Raw genomic sequence first — 23084 nt, 5'->3', positions numbered from 1 at the left:
TTGCTAGAAGCATTCCAGGCATTAAAAGTGAGAATTAGGATAGTGATAAATGGAAGTAAATTGAGCTGCTAGCTATGATTGGCTATGCTTACAAACTCCAAAGTCCTTCTAACTTTTTGTACAGAAAATTAATTTTGTCTTTTATGAGCTATGTATCTGGCCTCTTCTCTAAAAGCTGTTTTGCTTAATTTTGTCCATATTTATGATTTTAATTACTATGTGTATGCTGTTAGTGCCTGTGTGTGTGTGTGTGTGTGTGTGTGTGTGTGTGTGTGTGTGTGTCTGGGCTGTCTTTTCATCTAAGAGATTATTAGACATCTCTACATGCATAGTTAATTCAAACTCATTTAGTTCAAAAGCAAACTATTGTGTAATTATTAATAATGATAACTAGAGGTGTGATGGTTAATGTTTAACCAGAAACCCTTCTCCACAAAAGCCCTGATTTGTGGTGGTTGTTGATATCCTATGAATTCATGGTTGGGAAGAGATGAGATACAGCACACTAGTATATGGTGGATCCGCTATATAGATATAAGAACCTGTGAGCACAGATAATAGTAAAGGGTAGTAAAATAATTAAGTAGTAATGAGTTTTGAGTAGTAATATCTTTGTTTTAATATAACTTACTTAAGTTTATAAGATTTAATTTTCAATAATGTGTGTTTTAATAATTGCCTCAAAAATTCTTAAAAATTTAATAATCATTTCTCATGGGCTGGTACAGGTGGGTTCTGGTATACCACTGGATTAATAATTATCATTTATTACTGTTTAATAAGAATTATTGATGAGTTATGTCAAACTTTACACTTTCTCATATTTTTAAAATTTAATTTTAATCTTTTGTTCAACAATTCTATGAAGTGGGTGATACTATCCCCATTCTACCGATTCAGAGAATTAAGTAATTTATCCAGGGGGAGAGAGCTCAGTCTCTAAAATCTTGTTTTAGAGCAGTGATTCTCAAATTCTGGCTTGCTTAAGAATCCTGTAGCATTTGTTAAAAAAAAAATTACTAGGCCCGCCCTCAGAAATTTTGGTAAGTAGGTGTTGGGTAGGCTGAGAATTCGCATTGTCAAGACATTGGCAGATGATGCTGCACTTTTAATAGCCTCACCATAGAGCATAGGTCTGCAGACTTTTTACATAAAGGGTCAGATGGTCAATATTTAGGCCAAGAGGCAAAATCAAAAACAAGAGAGAAAATATATATGATGAGAGAAAACAAATATCCACAAATATTTTGTTGACTATGTTCAAAATAGAACATTAACTGAACAAAAGTTATTGCAATATAGGTCTACCAATGAAAATATTGTAATTCTGTTTTTGAGATAGCATTTCACTTAATTGGGATTCAGAGTTACCCTGCCATCAAAATTGATCCAGATGTTCATTTGTTAATGCAGATCTTTAATGTGATTTTATGGATTTTGTCTTTGGAACATGTTTTCACACAGGTACTCTCAAATGCTCGTATCCGTGTATCCGTCCATGGGCATATGATTTTATTAATGAGACTATTTATTTCTATGGAAGGAATTATAGAATCTTTTAGATTCTTCTCTTGACATTTAACATTTAGCATGCTACTACATTGTAAATTAACCACTTGTAATAGTAGAGTAGAAACTCCTCTGTTACTTAAATGGATTTTGATGTTTGGAAGTTTCATTTGCGTCTGAAATAAGGTCTGAAAAACAGTGCTGCAACAGTAGTTTGAGCTTGCAAAATATATCTGTTGTAGATTTGTATATGTGTGGAGATCTTATTGTATAACATTTGACAGCATGAGAAGGGTATATAGCAGATTGATGGTTACTTGTGTTTCCAACAACGTTGTCAAAATGACTTAACATAGTTATGTTTCTCATGTAAGCACTATTTTGCCTTGATTTTCAGGTCAAATTCTAGGAAACACCAAATCTGCAGCAAAATCTAATTTCCAGAGGCATTCATTGTTTGATAATAGTGGCATTTTTCCCCCAGAAATTTCATTCTCACTTTTTTTTTTAATGTTTTACTTATTTGGGGGGGGGGGCAGGGAAGGGCGGGGGGGGGGGGGGGAAGAGAATCCAAAGCAGGCTCTGCACCGTCAGCGCAGAGTCCAACGTGGGACTCGATCTGAGCAGAAATAAAGAGTCAGATGCTTAACTTACTGAGCCACCCATGCACCCTGCATTCTCACCTTTCTGCTATAAAATCACAATAAAACTCTACCATTGGTAAGCCATTAAACTGCTCTGTGACAAGGTAAGTCAGGATATTTGGCTTCTAATTCTTATCAAAGTACGCAGAACTGACAGTGGTTAAATCAATGAGAGTGAATGAAGTTGATACTCCTGGCATGATAATTTAAAATATCTTCCTTATAAAATGCCTGCCAATAAATAATGTAATGAATAAGCATAGACTTTAACCACCTTACATTTCCACAAACATTGTAAGTTTGTTCAGCTATGCCTTTTACTGTTCTTCACATTTTTACCATCATCATTTGTAACACATCTTAGCAGATTCCACTTCAGGTTGTACTGAATTAATATTTTCTCAACTTTGAAAATATTCTTGCCTATTCTATGCAGACTCTTCATAGAAGCTACTTCTTTAGTTACTTCACACTCAGCATCAGTCGTTCCACAGATAACATGCAGTGTCACTAATACAGGTCAGCTCATCAAGAACCAAGGAAAACCTTTCAAAATCATTTGCCTTGTTTTTTAGTTGAATATTTATATTGTTCCTAGTGTCCTCACCTCTTCAAGTAGCTATCATCACAGAAAGGCTGCCTCAAACAAATCACCGCATCCTCCCCCCCCCCCCCCGAAATATTTCTTTAGCTCACCATGAGCTCACCAAGCTTTCTGTGCTTGGTTAATGAGTGAACCACTCAGAAACTTACTTCATTTGCAACTTCATTTTCATTTTTTATTTTTGAAAAGAAATTCGGCTGTGATGAGCCATTATGTTTTATGTTTTCTAATTTCTCTGACCCTTTCCTATGAATTGTGAATATGATGAAGGCTTAGTCTGATAATATAGTGCTGTATTTTTCTAGCATAGCTATAGTGTCACTGCATGATACAGTGGTTTGCTATCTTATTCAATAACAAACTAATCCATATACCACTTTAAATACCTTAAAAGTATGACATTTGAAGTATGCTTTTCCTGTTTTGACTTGATCAAAGTGAAATGTTGTGTTATGTCAGTAGACCTGGTACTTGAAACAGTGGACAGCCATAACTGTGCTATCCACGGTGCTGCCCATAATTTGGAGCACATCAAACAACAGGGCAAACTGATGAAAGTGCTACCCACGGTTTCTGTCTCACCTACTCAACTCTGTCATCATAATGTGAACACAGATATAGACAATAAATACAGGAGTAAGTTGTGTTACACTAAAACTTTGTTTATGGACACTGAGTTTCAATTTCATATAATTTGCACATCATGAAATATATTTCTCTGTTGATTTTATTCAACCATTTACAAGTGTAAAACTGTTTTACCTATAGGCTATTCAAAAACAGGAGTAGGGGCACCTGGGTGGCTCGGTCGGTTAAGCGTCTGACTTCGGCTCAGGTCATGATCTCACGGTCCGTGGGTTCGAGCCCCATGTCGGGCTCTGTGCTGACAGCCCAGAGCCTGGAGCCTGTTTCAGATTCTGTGTCTTCCTCTCTCTGTGACCCTCCCCCATGCATGCTCTGTCTCTCTCTGTCTCAAAAATAAATAAACGTTAAAAAAAAAATTTTTTTTTAAAAATAATAAAAAAACAAAAAACAGGAGTAGTTTGCTTGCTCCTACTATAGAGTCATGCTAAACTACCTCATCTTTACCGGTGACTTTTTCTCCCTGTGAATTCCCTAGCTCAGTAAATGGTATCACTATCTATCCAGTCAACCATTCCTAAAATCTAGTCATTATAACATCCTTTGGATTCCCTAAGTTCTAACAGTTCTGCCTCTTTGAATCAGCCCTCTCCTCTTTTCTCTGCTGCAAACATGCCAGTTCAAGGTTTTATTACCCCTTGAAATCTTCTTACTCTTCTGTAACAGATGTTCTTTCCCCCAGCATTTCCCCTCTTAACCAGTTTTTACATGCTGCTAGAGTACTCTGTTTAAAAGGTGAATCTGATCATTTCACTTCTTAGATATATTTTTTTCAGTAGCTCTCCAACACATCTAGCAGGGTTCCCAAACTCAAATGAAGAAACTGTATGATTAAAGAGGGTTAAAGTGGTAAGCTTTTGACACCAGTGCAATTTTTTCCTCACATACTAAATTGAAAGGAATATTTTTTAAAATTAATTTATTTTGAGGAAGAGAGAGATGGAGAACAAACAGAGGAGGGGCAGAGAGAGAGAGAGAGGGAGAGAGAGAAACACAAACAGACTCTGCACTGTCAATGCACAGCTCGATGTGGGGCTTGAACTCACGAACCATGAGAAGTTGACCTGAACCAAGATAAAGAGTCAGATGCTTAACTGACTGAGCCACCTAGGCACCCAAGGAATATTTTTTATTTTCATAAAGATGTATGTTTCCTCTCACTTTTCTTAAAAATTGTCTGTTTTTCATTTTCTCTCTTTTTTTTTTCAACGTTTTTTTTTTTTTTTTTTTTTTTTTTTTATTTATTTATTTTTGGGACAGAGAGAGACAGAGCATGAACGGGGGAGGGGCAGAGAGAGAGGGAGACACAGAATCGGAAACAGGCTCCAGGCTCCGAGCCATCAGCCCAGAGCCTGACACGGGGCTCGAACTCACGGACCGCGAGATCGTGACCTGGCTGAAGTCGGACGCTTAACCGACTGTGCCACCCAGGCGCCCCTCATTTTCTCTCTTTTGATAAAAGACAAAGGTTAGAAAAATATCTCTCTACTATAATAAGAATAGCAATGTGGGGCGCCTGGGTGGCGCAGTCGGTTAAGCGTCCGACTTCAGCCAGGTCACGATCTCGCGGTCCGTGAGTTCGAGCCCCGTGTCAGGCTCTGGGCTGATGGCTCGGAGCCTGGAGCCTGTTTCCGATTCTGTGTCTCCCTCTCTCTCTGCCCCTCCCCCGTTCATGCTCTGTCTCTCTCTGTCCCAAAAATAAATAAAAAATGTTGAAAAAAAAAAATTAAAAAAAAAAAAAAAAAAAAAAAAAAAGAATAGCAATGAAAGCATGATGAATGGCAACTAACACTGGGCCTCAAGGTGAAGATACAACACGAAATGAGGAGACTATGGCAGACTAGAGGGTATGTGCCTAACCTACAACAGGAGTTCCCTATTGCACTCCAACCGTTTTTGCCGTGTAGGAATGTGGACCCAGGGAAGCCAGATTTGGGGACTTTTAAAAGAATCCAGCAATTAGATTTTTATCTACAGATAGCTGGCCCTTGAACAACATGGAAAATGGTGGCATGGACCTCCCACACAATTGAAAATCCACATATAACTTTTGATTCTCTGTAAAGCTTAACTACTAATAACCTGTTGACTGGAATCCTGACCAAGAGTAGTTAATTAACATATTTTTTAAATTTTATTTTGAGAGAGAGAGCGCGAGTGAGTGGGGAGAAGTAGAGAAAGAGGGAGACAGAGAATCCTAAGCAGGCTCCGCAGCTATCAGCATAGAGCCCAACATGGGGCTTGAACCCATGAACTGTAAGATCATGACCTGAGCCGAAACCAAGAGTCACACGCTTAACCCCACTTGGCTCAGTTCGTGATCCCAGGGTTGTGGGATGGAGCCCTGCCTTGGGCTCCACACTGAGCATGGTTGCCTACTTAAGATTCTCTCTCTCTCTCACCCCATCTCCCCCGCTCACGCGCACATGCTCTCTCTCTCTCTCTCAAATAAATTTTAAAAAAGAAAACCGTAAGAGAAAATACACTTACAGTGCTGTACTGTATTAATTGAAAAAACATTCACATATAAGTGGACCTGTGTGTGATTCAAACCTCTGTTGTGCAAGGGTCATCTGGACTTAAGATTGTTAATGGTTTTTGGAATTGTAAGATCCAGGGCCTCCAACAATGACATCATGGCTCTGTATCTTTCTGTCCAGGGCAGAGAACTGAGGGTTAGGGAGGCTAAGAGACATGCCCAAGTTCACACATTGAGTTAGGGGTAGTGTCAGATCTAGAATCTTGATTTCCTAACTCCTCTGCAAGTGTTCTCTTCATTATACCAGGCCAGCTCCAATTTGTTAATGAAAAAAAACATATCTGTACACATACACAAACACACATACCTATACACACATGCACACAGAAATGAGCTAACTTCAAGGATTCACTCACGTAAATAGGTTAGTGGAAAACTCTTCCCTTTGTAACATTTTTATTACTAAAGTCTAGGTCCTCATCTCTTCATTCCTGTACTACTGAGACCATTTCTTAGTTGGCCTCCCTACTACTAGACTCTGTGCTCTCCAGTCTTTTCTACATGCTACAACCAGATTAATCCTTTTAGATTAGTAAAAAGGTACTGCATTGATTATATCATTCTTCTCAAGATCTACTACTTGAACTGACTATCCTATCACGTCTAAACTCGGCTGAGCTTTCAAAAGTCATAGAAATCTGTTACCTTTCTTATATTTCTCTCTCTGAAATACATCTTCCTTTGATAATCACTGACCCTGAAATATTCTTTGTCAGTGATAACACCAGTATACCTTTGTTCATGTTATTCCTCCTCCTAGAGTAACTTTTTTCCTCTGTTCTTATTCATTCTCCATTGTCTAGCTCATGAAGGCTACTTCAGACCTCTTATTTCTCTGGATACCTGTTACTTCTTTGACTCCTATAACACATTCACTAATACAGTTTTAGTCACTCAGTGTTTCATATTTCTTGTTGGCATTCAGTAATACTTGTTTGTTCAAGTCATAGAGTCACTGCAGACTTAGGTCAGTCTTCTTAATTAACAGCATTATCCTATAGTGATTATAGTCATGTTTATAATAGAGCTTGCAAACCAGCAGCCAACGGGCCAAATATACTTTGCAGATGGGTTTTGTTAGAGAAGTTTTAGAAATTGGAATTAGTCAACATTTAAATAACATGAAATTTCTGATAGAAATCTATTTTGCAAATTTTTCTTGAAACATTAAAAATTTAAGATCCCTGAGCCTGTATTCCTATTGGTGACAGTTAACGATAGTGTCCTTAGGCAAGGTGTGGGGTCTCCAGTTCAGTACTTCTTCCTATTATTTTAAATCCTACAAATTTCACTCAGTACTCTATCTGGAAGATATTTTTTAACCTGTTCATTTGTACTTTATTTTTTAGTTTATTATTTTTTTTTAATTTGAGTATACCTCTTTCATCTGGCAACTATCTTTTAATTTTCTGTATTTATAGATTTGATTCTGCTTTTTGTTTATCTGTTTTGTTTGTTTTAGATTCCACATGGAATCATATTGTATTTGTCTTTCTTAGTCTGATTTAACTCACCTAGCATTATACCCTCTGGGTCCATCCATGTTGTCACAAATGGCAAGATGTCCTTTTTTATGGTTGCGTAATACTCCTGTGTGTGTGTGTGGTGGGTATGTGTACACTGCGTCTTCCTTATCCATTTGTCTGCTGACGAACACTCAGGTTTCTTCTGTATCTCGACTACTGTAAATAATGCTGATTAAACATAGGGGTGCATATATCTTTTCAATTAATGTTTTTGTATTCTTTGGGTAAATACCCAGTAGTAGAGTTATTGGATTATACGGTATTTCTATTTTTAACTTTTTGAGGAACCTCCATACTGTTTTCCACAGTGGCTGTACCAATTTACATTCCCCCTTGCAGTGCATGAGGGCTCCTTTTTCTCCATATCTTTGCCAACACTTTTTATTTCTTGTCTTTTGATTTTAGCCATTCTGACATTTAGCCAAGATGACATCCATCTTTTCATGTGTCTGTTGGCCATCTGTATGTCTTCTTTGGAGATGCGTGTTTTTATCTTCTGCCCAGTTTTTCATTGGATTATTTGTTTTTTTGGTGTTGAGTTATATAAGTTCTTTATGTATTATGTATTTTGGATATTAAACCCTTGTCCTATATATTATTTGCAAATATTTTCTCCCACTTAGTAGGTTGTCTTTTTATTTTTGCAAATATTTTCTCCCACTTGTCTTTTTATTTTGTTGATGATTTCCTTTGCTGTGTAAAAGCTTTTTTGTACGTGTATGTATGTACACGTATGTATGTGCATGTATGTATGTAGTCTTCATTTCTTTGAAGAGACATATCTAGAAAAATATTGCTGTGGTTAATGTCAGAGATATTACTCCCCATGCTGTCTTGTAGGACTTTTGTGGTTTCAGGTTTCATAGTTAGGTCTTTAATCAATTTTTAGTTTATTTTTGTGTATGGAGTTAGAGAGTGCTCTAGTTTCATTCTTTTGCATGTAGCTGTCCAGTTTTCCCAGCACTATTTATTGAGAAGACTGTTTTTTTCCCTCATTTTATGTTCTTTCCTCTTTTGTCATACATTAATTGGCTATATATGTATATAATATATATAATATAAAATGTATAATATTAACTGACCATATTGTGGGTTTATTTCTGAGCTTTCTATTCTTTTCCATTGATCCATTTTTATGCCAGCACCATACTGTTTTGATTAATACAGCTTTGTAGTATGTCGTAAAATCTGGGATTATGATACTTCCATCTTTGTTCTTCCTCAAGATTACTTTGGCTCTTCAGAGTCTTAGTTCCATACTAATTTTAGGATTCTTTGTTCTAGTTCTGTAAAAAATGTTATTGGTATTTTGATAGGGAATACATTTGATCTGAAGATTGTTTTGGATAGTATGGATATTTTAACAGCATTAATTCTTCCAATCCATGAACATGGACTATCTTTCCATTTGTTTGTGTGATCTTCAATGTCTTCCATCAGTGCTTTATAGTTTTCAGAGTACAGATGTTTCACTTCCTTGGTTAAGTTTTATTCCTGGGTATTTTGTTGTCTTTGGTGCAATTGTAAATGGAATTGTTTTCTTAATTTATTTTTTATTCTGTTTGGTTATTAGTGTATAGAAAAGATACCAATATCTTGTTATTAATTTTGTGTTTTGCTACTCTACTGAATTCATTTATTACTTCTGTTACTTTTTTGGTAGGGTCTTTAAGGTTTTTTTATGTATAGTATGTCGTCTGTGAATACTGACAGTTTAACTTCTCCCTTACCAAAATGGATGCTTCTTCTGTTTTTCTTGTCTGATTACTGTGGCCAAGACTTACAGTACTATGTTGAATAAAAATGATGAGAGTGTACATCCTTGTCTTGTTCTTAACCTTAGAGGGAAAGCTCTCAATTTTTCACCATTAGATATGATGTTAACTGTAGGTTTTTCATATGGCCTTTATTATGTTGAAGTATGTTCTCTCTAACCCCACTTTGTTTAGAGTTTTTATCATGAGCAGATGTTAAATTTTGTCATGTTTTTCTGCATCTGTTGAGATTTTCATATGATTTTTATCTTCGTTTTGTTGTTGTGGCATATGGCCCTTACAGGTATTTGAATTTGTGATCTCTGAGATTTCTGTTATAACTTTTGAATTACCAAAGAGTTAATTGTATTCATTTGGCCATCAATCATGGTTTAATCTGCAGTTGATCAGAATGATACAAGGAATTAGAGAAATAGAGGATAGAATCTCTCCTCTTTCATAAATTAATTCTGTAGTATAGCCTTTAGCAAGTTACTTAAGCTCTTTAAGCCCTCATTTTATCTGTATCCTTAAAGTATTATCATTATTATTGAATAAGAACCAGATAATAGATTTCAAATAAAAATGGAAGGGGGAAAAAGCTCATTTCATAAAGAACTAATACAATTCATAATAAGGAATCCTTCACACTCAGTTACTTAATAAAGGCTGACCAACCCCCAGACCCAGATCTATTGTATTTTTTTCCCTTTTTTGTGTGTGTGGGGGCATGCCCTTGAGCATTAAATACACTTACTAGGGAAAATGATGGTATGGTATTTTTTAAAAAGTCATCAAAGTGCAATAGGCTGCTAGATTGTTTCTAAAAAAATTATTTTCTTGTGCATATTAGAAAGCATTTTCTAACATATAAGGATTATATAAAATTATTTAAAATAATTATATCAAATGAATTACATAGAATTACATAATTTTAAAGTATTTAAAGCAACAGTTTAAATTTAAAATTATGTAAAAAAGAATTACACAAAATTATAAAAATAATTTCAAGTAACTAGTAAGTTCCCCTTTTTTATGTGTGGGGATTTTGTTTTTGTAATCAGGAAAAGAAAAAAACAGGAATCATTGTACTTTAACAAAAAATTGCTTTCAAAGCTGTGAGAAGCTTACACCAAGATTATTTTTAACAAGAAATTTGTCAGGAATGAAAAACTGTTTCCTTTAGTTCTTATAAAAAATATTCCATTTTGAAGATTCCTCCAGTAGCTCCATTATAAGAGATGACACTGATCCTTATAAAGAAGCAAAGCTTACACTGAAATACTTATTTTACAGAAATATAGGTGTTAGTTTATCTTTAACAACAAAATTATAATAATGACAGGACTTTTATATGAGCTGATTAACTTAATTTCCTTTTAGTTGCAAGAATGCGTTTTTGGGAAGGGTAGTGTGAAGCTCCAAGAAAGAATAACTGTATTGTGTCACATTTCTGGCTTTTATGTGGTTTGTATAAAACATCATCAGTCAGATCAGAAACACAGGACTGTCCTATTAGGCAATACAGAAAGTGACAAATAATGCAAGCAGTGACAGTTTTGCTTTTGGAAAGCTTAACCTCTAACTGTAAGATAATAACATAAAAGAAATGAGTAACAGAAACAGATAAGGATATAGTTTGGATTCTTGAAAGAGAAAACGCAGAGACCAAAGAATTTAAATAAGAGAATAGATCATATTTACCTTTTAAGCACCTAATAAAACTTCTCAAGAATATACAAGCGTTCATTACTTACAGTGATCTGGAAAATTTTTCTTAGAATTTATTTTTCTATTTAACAGTTAATGAAAGCTGGAGTATGTATCCAGCATTGGTACTGCCCTTGAGATACTATGGCAGAGACTGCTCCTGGTACATCTCATTGTGATTTCCTTCCTTCCTTCCTTCCTACCTACCTTCCTTCCTTCCTTCCTTCCTTCCTTCCTTCCTTCCTTCTCTCTTTTCTTCCCTTCCCTCTTCCTTCCTTCCTCTCTTCCTCTCTTTTCTTTTCTGTCTTGCACACATTCACATATATAGACAGTTGTTAGCTCATAAAACTACCTAACACGGTTGGGTTATAAATTAATTTTTGAAGAATTTACATCTACATAAAGCAAAATATAGGTACTCCTTGCTTTGCACAGTTCTGATATGCATGAAATATGAATGAGTTTCATTTAACCTGGTACTGTGAAGATTGCCTGTTCACTGGAAAGAGCCTAGACATTGAAGACACATGTGTCTGGATTTATCCCACCTTTGGCACTTATCTTTCCGGGCAAGTTATTCAGCTTCCAGATACAACTTTCTCCATTAAAATATGGACAATAACAATAACACCTATTTCACAAGGTAGTTACAAATATTGATGAAATAATAACTATATAAATTTTAATTTCTATTCCCAAAGGTGAACATACATTTTTTGGGAAACTGTATCTTGTGTTCAGATGAAAAAGCAGTCAAAGGATCTAATGCTGTTGGTTGTGTTATTTTAACCAAATCAGTATACCGAATATCAAATTATTATAGCAGATTGTGCTTTCCAAAGATGGCCACAACAATATGTCTTTCCCCACACATATTTTTCAAGAACTTGCCATTCCCCATTGAGAGCTGGGGAGTTCTCTTCCTGTTTAAAATGAGCATGCTTGTGACTCACTTGTAACCAATAGAATGCACCACAAGTGTTCTATCATTTCCTAGGCCTGATAGTAAAAAATGTTGCTTCCATACTGTTTGTGGAAATGCTGACCTGCTTGGAGCCCTGAAAGTCTGACCCTGTAGCTACCATTCTGTGGGGGAGCCAGGCCATCTGGAGGAGCCTCGGGTCTCAGGTTGGCATTCATAACCTCCCAAGTCCTTTCAGTCCAGTCACCAGAACCATCAAATGATTCAGATGATGCCAGCCCCTGCTATTTAGTCACTCTCGGAGACACACCCCTATCTTTTGAGACTCTTCACTGAGGCCCCAGACCTTGTGGAACAGAGACAAACCATCCTCAGTGTGCCCTTTATGAATTCCTGGTTCACAGAATCTGTGAGTTCAATAAAATGGCTTTTGTTTTATGCCATGAAGTTTGAGGGGGTGGGGGGGTTGCTAATGTAACAATAATAATTGGAACAGTTATAAAACCTGAAAGATACATTGTTTCAGTAAGAAATGGGTTGCTATTAAAACTTTCCAAAGTGGGAACTACCTGATGAATAAATGTTTACTGGGTTTTTCTTTTCATTTTAAACAAAGATGGCCTAACAGAGAATTTTGTCTAGTAAATAGCATTTCCCTGTGGTTTATTTAATTGTCTTTTACTTGACATTGATTCCCTTGAAGAAATATTTGCTGCCAGAAAAGAAATATGCATGTTTAAACAGTTTAAACAGTTTTATTATTGCTTTATGGTAAACTTTACCTGTTTGGCTAATAAAAACTGTCAATACTCTTAGTAAGGATAGTTACCACTAACATTTGTGTATTTTTATTTTATTTTATTTTTTTTTTAAATTTTTTTTTTTAATGTTTATTTATTTTTGAGACAGAGAGAGACAGAGCATGAACAGGGGAGGAGCAGAGGGAGAGGGAGACACAGAATCTGAAACAGGCTCCAGGCTCTGAGCTGTCAGCACAGAGCCTGACACGGGGCTTGAACTCACGGACTGTGAGATCATGACCTGAGCCGAAGTTGGACGCTTAACCGACCAAGCCACCCAGGCGCCCCTATGTATTTTTAAAAAAATTTTTTTGTTTATTTATTTTTGAGAGAGAGAGACAGAGACAGAGAGAGAGAGAGACAGAGGCAGAGCATGAGCAGGGGAGGGGCAGAGAGAGAGGGAGACACAGAATCCGAAGCAGGTTCCAGGCTCAGAGCTATCAGCACAGAGCCTGACATGGGGCTTGAACCCACAGACTGTGAGGTCATGACCTGAGCCAAAGTCAGATGCTTAACCAACTAAGCCACCCAGCCACACCAAAATTTGTGTATTTTTTTTCTCAAAGCACAATAGCCTAATAAAACCTGATAGGAACAAAGGAATATCTATATTCATCTTTCCAAATTAAAATTTAGTAGTTATCCTTAATACCAATTTTAATGTTGATCTTATAATAATAACCTCATATTAGTATATTTGGCAAAATTATTTTGAATTTGTGTCTTTCCTATCACTTTTTGGGGGACTGTGGATTTCTACATTTATTACCACCAAATAATAAAATAATACTTTGTTGTACATTTACCAAGGGATTTCAGTTATAGGGCTGTTATTATGATTTTCTAAAATATAATTGTCATAATAATGGTACTTTTTATTAAGGCTATTACCATGCAGAAGATAATCAGTATTGTAGTAACATTTGGATGGGCTGTGCTTTAAAGTTTGTGTGTGTGTTTGTAAATATAAATAACTGCATATATATACACATGTATATACATATGTGTACATCTATATACACATACACACACACACAAGGTGCTTCTAGAAGAATGCACAAGAAAATGTTAACATTGATTGCTTCTGGGAGTGAACTGGGATATGTGAAGGTAATTCCCACCCAAAATAAAATCGAAAGTAAGGGGGAACAAAAAGTTTTTCTAACTGTGATAACTGTGGTATCTATATTCATGTTTGTATCTTTGGCACTTAGTGCAGCGTTTGGTGCTAGGTCAGCCTTTAGTTAGTATCATTGAACAAAAAGAAGCTTGAGGTTATCTTGTTAATGTATTATTCACTTGATCCACAGCATTCATGACCTGATACATTATGATATTTTTCACTGAAAGAGCTAATATTCTTTGTCTTTTCTCACATAATTTCTCATTTTTCTAAGAAGGCCATTTATGTATCTGTACTAGTCTAGGTCTAATCAGAAGACAGACCACATAATGTTAAATTTATATGCATATATAAATATCCTGACAAGAAACATGAAGTATATACATCATACAACATAGCTTGTTATTTACAGAGCATTTTAGTACATACAGCAGGGTTGCACCACAGGAGAGGAACTCTGAAATTACAACACTAAAAGCTTATGTAGGGTTGCTGGCACATTTGTCATCCAAGATACACACACACACGCACACACACACAGACACACACACACACAGTCTATAATCTGGAATTAAACAAATCATTCCTACTGAAGGGGGAAAGTATCTCTAGTGTTATTACCCTAAATGTAAGCTAAAAACAAACCTCTGGAAAGAAGAGGGGGATTTTTTTTTTTTTTTTTTATGTTCCTAGAATGTCTCCAGAGAAGGAGACTTATTATAGCTTATCAATTTCCCTTGCTCAGAAGGCCCTAGTAGTAAGGAATGTCAAGAAATCCAGGGAGAATGGTCTTCCATTACACAGAAATGTAAACAGGAGACATTTAATGTAAAAAATATTAAGCAATGATAGGAGAGTAACTTTAAAAGTATATAACAAATCTGATGGGTAACCTTGAGCTACGAGAGTACATCCAAGGAAGGACAAACTTCCTCGGAAGGTGAGTTCTCATTAAGATATAATTAAGATCACTGCGTTGCCCAGGCCAGAGGTAGCCCACAGTCACTAGGCCTGCAGGAACAACTCTTTGGAGAGCATGCAAGCTGAGGTTGATGAGTGGTCCCCAGACAGTAGGGCATGCAGAGGAAGTTGGGGTGCCCCAGCAGGTACTGCTAGAACTGGGCTAGAGAAGCCCCTTTCTACAGGAACCCAGCACACTTCTTTGTACCAGAAGTGTACCAGAAGTTTGGACCAGAGCAGCTCTGGGCATCCAGCCCCACAGGGTTTCCAGCGTGTACATTTCCAGGGCTGAAGAGATGATGTGGGAAGCAGTGACTTGGGCTGGGATGCAAACGAGTTGTCTGGGGCTATTGTACAGAGTTCTCCTGCCTCAGTTGAGAGCTGGAGAAAAAGTATGGTGAAAGCTATGACTTGCAGATGTGTGGCACTGGAGAAAATTATGAAGACTGAGCATGAAGGAGAGCACTTCCTCTTCAGTACTATCCATTGTCCTCTACAGATATACCTTGTATCTTGCCATCTGGCAAAGGGAGAATATTTAAAGGGCCAGGATTCATTTTTACAGATCAGGCAGTGAGGGTGAATTTGGAGCTGAGAGACATAAGTTGATAACTGACCTAATGTCTCTTCATCCTGTTGCTTACATTTTCTTTCAAATTTATGGTGCATCATAGCTTTAACACCATTTAAGTAAGGGCATTGTCATACTTTCTGATTTATTTAGTTCTTATCTAAATCGTCTTTTGTTTTATCTTGACTCTAAATTTTCATTATGCTTTCTGTAGCAGTATCCTGGGAAAATATTTCTTTTGTGGGTTCATAAATAATAGTTTAGACAGTATCATTTTCTAAAGATTTTTTAGAAAAGATTTTTAATATATACCTATGTTTAACTCACCTGTCACATTTATGATTACTTGTGTAGGTATCATTTTTTCTTTTTGGCATTTTATTCAGAAAAGCTAGTGTTGCCTAAAAATTTATAAATTTCAGTGTACATTATCTCTTCCTTGTTATTTATTAGATTACTAAGTGAAACTATTTGCTTTGCACCGATCTTAATGAAATATACTTCTTTATATGTTTCTCCAGCTAAAGAAAGTTCCTTTTCTGTAGGTCTTTTATGTCAGTCTTCCATCCAATTCTCTATTATTACAAAGCGTTGTAAACAGGGTCTTTACTTCTTTCTCTTTGTTTGATTAGTGACAGCTTTAAGTATATTCTGATGGAGAATCTTGCTCAAGACTGCTTGTAAGTCAGAGTGTTTAGCCCCAAACACTTCTCTCTATGTTATGTAGATAGCCTTCGGAAATTCCCATACACTTAGGCAGAATTTCCTCTTATATTATCTGCCCCTTGTCTGACCTTCCTTCCCTGTCAGGCATATCTTAGAGTCTAGGACAGAGCTTGGAGGCATGATATCATTTACTCTTGAATGTTAAGTGCCAGGAACCAAAGCATTGTAGGCAGATACTTAAGTATTATCCTGGAGGAGTAGAAGGTCACAGCTAAAATAGTTAAGTCTAAGATCAATGTGTTAATCTAAGGGGCTAAGTGGAGTGTAAGGGATAAATTAGATGGGGCCTGAACAAAACTGGGAAATACAGGATAGAACATTGTTCTGTAAGAATCTTGGTGGTAGAATATTGATACTGTGAGAACTCTGGTTTGCAGGCGCATGCTAGGTATAAGAAGTTAGAGCAGAGCATATATAATTCATGTGGTTATTTGTATGTTTACAGAGTTTCTCTTCTGTTAAGGACTCAATGAGCTTACCTGTACAGGAGTAAAGTTTGAAAGTATATAGTTTCCACTTTCCAGCATCTTCTGGAACTCATGTGTCCAGAGAGCATCCCGGTAGTTCTTCACACAGAAGCTGTTTGTAATGACAGATTGCACATTTTTACCAACATCATTCTGGTATAATTCTTGGGTTTCTTTAAATTCTTTGACAAATGCCATCAGACTTTGTTGATTTATCTACATTGATTTTCTAAGTTGGCTTATAATATTTTGGGTGTTGAACTACTATTGGGTATAGTATTTTAAATCATTCTGTTAGGGAATAGTTGAGAAAAAGAAATCGCCCTCATATTTTTCTGGGTCATTTCTGCGACAAGGCATTAAGCCTGGATCTCAGTGTAAATCCCTATCTAATTTTAAAAAGCCAATGTATTAACTTTTTATCAATTATGTTATATGCTAAAGCTATAATTGATAGTTATAAAACATGAAAATAATTCTTGAACTCTAAGTGAAAAGGTTTTAGGCATAGTGTGAAATAAAATTTTACAAACTATTTCTTGCTTTTATCCATGATGGCTTAATATTATAGTTGTGAAGATCATCTGTCAGACTCTTGACCCTCTAATCAAATGTGACAAGTTAGACTACATTGTTTCTGGTTTAAACTAAAATAGACTTTAACATCATTTAAGAATGAATGAAAAGTGATTGCTCATAAAGTTTTTATCTGATTTCTGAAATAATTAGAATGAGAAGAACACTTAGAAATGTTGTTATTTTTAGGATAGTTCGTCTTAATAAAAATATTAATTATGGTGGTTTGTACCATAATTTATAATAAAAGATGCAAGCACAAGTAACTCAGAAAGTAAGGTAGATTTTCAGGATTTGTGAAGTTTCTACTATAGAGAACAGTGTGAGTATCTTAGAAGAATTTCCTGTGCTACAAGAATTTTCCTTTAGTATAATAAATAAGCTAAATAAATTTCCCTCTAGTATAATATCTTAGTGTCTTAGTATCTTAGGGTATCTCAGAAGAATTAGCATCTTAGTATCTTAGAGTATCTTAGAAGAATTAGTATCTTAGTGTCTTAGAGTATCTTAGAAGAATTTCCTGTGCTATAAGAATTTCCCTCTAGTATAATAAATAAGCTAAATAAATTTCCCTCTACTATAATAAATAAGCCAAATAAATTTCCCTCTAGTATAGTAAATAAGCTAAAAGAGTTTTATTAACCCAGGACTATAAAACTAGCAAAATGAAAAAAGCAGAAGAGATAGGGTGATCTTGGTTCTAACATTGAAGGTGCAGAGAGAGGAGAAGGCCAAGAACAAATGTTCAGAGACTGGTGTTTTGAAGTCAGTAGAAACTATTCCAAAAAAAGAAAAAAAGTCTGTTGCTTCAAAGATATCAAATAAGAGGACTGAGAAAAATCCACTGGATTTGTCATGATATCATTTAAGACCTTTGCCTGAGTAGTTTTGATAGAATTTAAGAGGACTTGGTTAGATTGTGGTTTTAAGAGTGATGAAATGGTTAGAAGTAGGAGATGCAGAATTAATGACCAAAGTCAACTTTGCTTACCTCTTTGAAGATGTTATGTTTCTTTTCACAAGGCAGGCTAGACCATCTACTGTCATATAGGAAATAAATTACTTTTAAGAAAAATTATTAATATTTCTTAGTAGTAGAACCTCCCGTGAAAATTATCATTCTTGACTCACTGTCCCCCCCCCCCCCCCCGGCACTCCCACTAGCCAAAAGCTGACAAATTTTTCATTAGAAGAGTTTCAGTGTCTTAATGGTAAGGATTCATTGCTGAGATTTACTGTCATGGTTTGAGGGAGTCCAAAAATAACACCCTCTGTTCCTTACCCAAGTTCAGAATCACTGGAGACATAAGCAAATGAGTTCTCTGATGGAATTCAAAATAACTGCTTTAAAATTGGTGAAGGCTTATTTGTATAGTTACAAAGGAACTGCTAATACTCCAGGGCTGAATTAGATGTATTTGCTAATGTTGTCACTGGTGTAGCTGGACACCCAAAGGTATGGAGGAACAGAGAGTTCTTGCCATTCTAAAAAAATCAGGAACCCAGAAGGGGCTGAGTTATACATATCCATTTCTTCTTTCTCAACTTATTAATCATATACATTACTTCTTTCCTAGAGAACAGAGGTAATGGTGGGCAGTTGCCAAGGGAGTACGCAGAAAGGACCAGAAGTGTCAGTGTAGTAGAAATTTTTCCATAAGGAAGCTTGAGGCCAGTGGGAAAGGGGTTGCAACCCCAATCATTTTATTCTCCAATATGCTCTTTTATTTTATTTTTGTAATGTTTTATTTATTTTTGAGAGAGAGGGGGACAGAGTGCGAGCAGGGAAGGGGCAGAGAGAGAGGGAGACAGAATCTGAAGAAGCTGGTTTCAGGCTCTGAGCTGTCAGTACAGAGCTTGTCGCAGGGCTAGAGCCCGCAAACCCTGAGATCATGACCTGAACTGATGTCAGACGCTTAACCGACTGAGCCACCCAGGCTCCCCTCCAACATGCTCTTTTAAAATTGATGTATATTTGGGGTGCATGGGTGGCTCAGTTGGTTAAGTGTCTGACTCTTGGTTTCAGCTCAGGTCATGATCTCATGGTTTGTGAGTTGGAGCCCCTCATCCAGTTCTGTGCTGACAGTGGGGAGCCTGCTTCGGATTCTCTCTCTCTCCCTCTCTCCCCAACTCGTGCTCTGTCTCTCTGTCTCTCTCAAAAATAAATAAACGTTAAAAAAATAAAATGCTTAAAATCATAATAATGTGTAGTAATTCTCTTTGACAGCTTTAGTTGTCTTTGGATGAAGAATTTAATGAACTTTCCTAAAAAGATCTCACATCATTAATAGGCATGTAATTATTCCCATGGAGAGACTGAATGATTTTTTGTCAATAAGAAATCTTTTAAAAGTAGGATGATCTATGTAGGTTTTAGTTATATATTTTATATTCTTTAATGCTTCAGTTGACTTCATTGATCTTAAAATATAAGACACTATATACTTCAAATCATATAGAGTACATAGTAGGTGCTTAACAGGTCACATTTACCTTCCCTTTGCTATTGGTACACTTTGGTTCTTCAGCATGTCATACAAAGGATGGTAACTAGACAGCTTTGTACAAGTAAGTAATTCATTCCTTTGTTTACTCAATTAACAAATATTTACTGGATACCTCCTATGTATCAAGTGATAGGTATAGTGCAATGACTATAATTAACAAGATGCCCCATACAATATAGTGGGGAGCATATGTTAACAATTAAAAAATATAATTAAAAATTATCAGGGGCGCTTGGGTGGCCCTCTTGGTTGAGTGTCCGACTTCAGCTCTGGTCATGATCTCACGGTTTGTGAGTTCAAGCCCCGCATCGGGCTCTGTGCTGACAGCTCAGCCTGGAGCCTGCTTCAGATTCTGTGTCTCCCTCTCTCTCTCTGCCCCTCCTCCACTTGTGCTCTGCCTCTCTCTGTCTCTCAAAAATAAATAAATAAATGTAAAAAAAATTAAAAAAAAAATTTAACCTGGGGCGCCATGGTGGATCAGTCGGTTAAGTGTCTGACTTTGGCTCTGGTCATGATCTCGCAGTCTGTGAGTTTGTGCCCTGCACGCCAGGCTCTGTGCTGACAGCTCAGAGCCTGGAGCCTGCTTCAGATTCTGTGTCTCCTTCTATCTCTCACCCTTCCCCACTTGCTCTTTCTCTCTCTCAAAAAAGTAAATGAACATTAAAAAAAATTAAAACAAAAATCCTGTGAAGGATGGATATAGCGATTGAGAATGAACCCGTAGGGTTAAGGAAGAGGACACTTAGGTGGAATGGGCAAGAAGGTCTCTAGGGTGGTAACATCCAGATTGAGACTCGATGAGGAGAGCATGTCAGGTAAGGAGCTTTGGGAATGGGATAAAGGGAAGGAAAGAATTAAAAAAGACCCAGATGCCAATATAGAGTATGAATAACTCTTAACTGCTTTTTATTACTTGTTTACTGATAGTTTTGATAGATTGCTATAATTTGACCAACATAAGTCTTACTTTTTTCCTCAGTGTTGGGATAATTGCTTTTCATTGCTTTTAATAATATGAACTTAGATATTATATGTTATTCATACTTTATTTCAGGAAAATCACCTTAATATGCGCTTAATAAGTTTGAACAAGAATATCTAAGATATGATTCACTACAACTTTCTTTTTAGCTTATAGAAAAGAAGAGATGATATACAAATATACGGTTTTCTTTAGACTAAAAATCAATTTCTCAAAACTGCTTAGTCCCTCTTAAAGTAAATATTAATCTTGGATGTGAAGTCCAAGGTTGTCAAGGTTGTACGAGGTGTCACTAGACCGTGTTAGTATTATTAGATATAAAATTTAAGTTTACTTTTTCTTGGGTTGGCAGGGAAAATAAATTATCTTTCATTTCATAATAGGGTGTTTCATCATATTTTTAGAATTGTCATCAGCTGGCAATGTACAAAAGTCTATTAAAATGTATACCTTACTTTGAAGTAAGAAAATGCCTGAAATTCTAGTACTGTAGCAGTAATGCTGGAGGTCCTTGGTATCCCATTAGGGTGTCTATGAAGTCAATACCATTTGCATAATGCTATCAAGACATTATTTGTCTTTTTCACTCTGTTGACATTTCCCTTAACAGTACAAAAGCAATTATGGGTACAAAATTGTGGGTGCTTTCAAGTATATGTGAATCAGGGTAGTAGCAGCACCAAACTAGTATTAGTACTAGTAGTATTCTTCACCATGACATACTTAGAGTAAAATATATGTACATATACATACACACACACACACACACACACCAGTTTCACGTAAGAATACCCATGATGAAGCAGGAAAAAATGTTTAAAAAAAATCTCAGTCTCCTTAACACACTTAAAAAATATTCTGTGTAATGGAAGGTGCTCATAAAACACTTTCATTGCATTGCAAAGTCTGATGGCTGTTTTGAAGAGAAGCACTTGTGCAGTTGTTTGAGTTATGAGCTGACCAAGGTACCTTTTTCCATGGAAAAACATTTTTTATTTGAAAGAACTGAAAGACAAACTGGTTTTTCATATTTGGAAGACGTTTTCTCACAAATGAATGAAGTTCATTTTTCACTTAAGAAAAACAACTGACAGTATTTGTTGCTGGTAGTAAAATTGAAGTTTGTAAGAGAAGATTAGAATTTTGGAAAACTTGGGGGCACCTGGGTGGCTCAGTCAGTTAAGCATCTGACTTCGGCTCAGGTCATGATCTTGTGGTTCCTGGGTTCAAGCCCCCTATCGCGCTCTGTGCTGACAGCTCAGAGCCTGAAGCCTGCTTTGGATTCTGTGTCTCCCTCTCTCTGTGTCCCTCCCCCACTCATGCTCTGTCTCTCTCAAAAATAAACATTAAAAAAAAGGATTTTGAAAAACTTGTATACCTTCAGCTTGACATTTCACCAGTATTTACAAAGTGTCTTTTAGTAAGATTAGTGATGATACTAACAAATGTGATCTTTTGAAATAGTACAATGAAATGTGTCAATATTTGGAAGATAACTCCATGACCTAATTTTTTAAATGACCAATGCACTGATGATAAATATCTCACCTGCATGAAGGATTCAAATTGCAAGAGATCAGTGGTTTTGAATGTAAGAATTGGAAGCATTTATTAAAATTGTTTCAGATTTCTCATGGCAACCAACCTTTAAAAAACTACCACTTTTCAAGGTTTGGTATGGTATCAAAGACTATCCAAGATTATCTGAAAAGGCTATTAAAATACTGTTCTGATCTTCCAACTATGTATATATGTAAGGCTGAATTTTTTTCATCTACTCAACCCAAGCGACAAATTATAGAAGATTGAGTACAGAAGCAGATATGAGAATCCAGTTATCTTCTATTAAGGCAGATTTATAGAGATTTGTAAAAATGTAGAATAATATACCACTCTTTTCAGTGAGTTTTTTGTTTTTGTAATATATTTTATATTAAAATAATAATTTTAACAAGTAATAGTTTTATAATATTAGGTTTAAGTAAATTACTAAAATAAATCCTAAAAAGTCCCAGTTTTAATTATTAGTATGTTAAATGTCAATAGAAATAATTGATGTAAATTAAAGCCCTTTAAGAATCTGAATTTTTAATAGTGTAAAGAGATTTTGACAATCTATGGTATAGCAGAATCCACATATAATTTAGCATGAGAGCACAGCTTTATAATCCAAAATGTACATGTTTTGGCTTCAAGCAGTGCTTTGGTTTGAAGTGTTTTTCAAATGGCAGTGTTAAAGTAGGTTTTATAGTCATCAGCTTTGTATTATTTTAAGTCACATTTTTTTTAATGTTTGTTTATTTTTGAGAGAGAAAGAGAACGTGAGTGGGAGAGGGGTACAGAGTAAGGGAGACGCAGAATCTGAAGCAGGCTCCAAGCTCTGAGCTGTCAGCAAAGAACCCAATGCAGTGCTCAAACCCGCGTACTGGGAGATCATGGCCTGAGTTGAAGTTGGACGCTTAACGACTGAGCCACCCAGGTGCTCCTAAGTCACATTATTTGAAACTTTTCTAAACCTTCGT

The 23084-nt window shown here is 36.1% G+C and overlaps 1 protein-coding gene across 3 annotated transcripts in view; it reads left to right on the top strand.

Annotated features, from left to right (window-relative positions):
* RAP1GDS1 (Rap1 GTPase-GDP dissociation stimulator 1) overlaps positions 1–23084 on the top strand; it is a 166849-nt gene that overhangs the window by 5797 nt on the left and 137968 nt on the right. The gene's annotated exons all lie outside the window — the stretch shown is intronic.

Source organism: Panthera tigris, chromosome B1 (assembly GCF_018350195.1).
Source record: "Panthera tigris isolate Pti1 chromosome B1, P.tigris_Pti1_mat1.1, whole genome shotgun sequence".
Lineage (NCBI taxonomy): Eukaryota > Metazoa > Chordata > Mammalia > Carnivora > Felidae > Panthera > Panthera tigris.
Note: the sequence above shows the minus strand (reverse complement) of the source record. Positions and strands in the feature narration are given on the sequence as shown.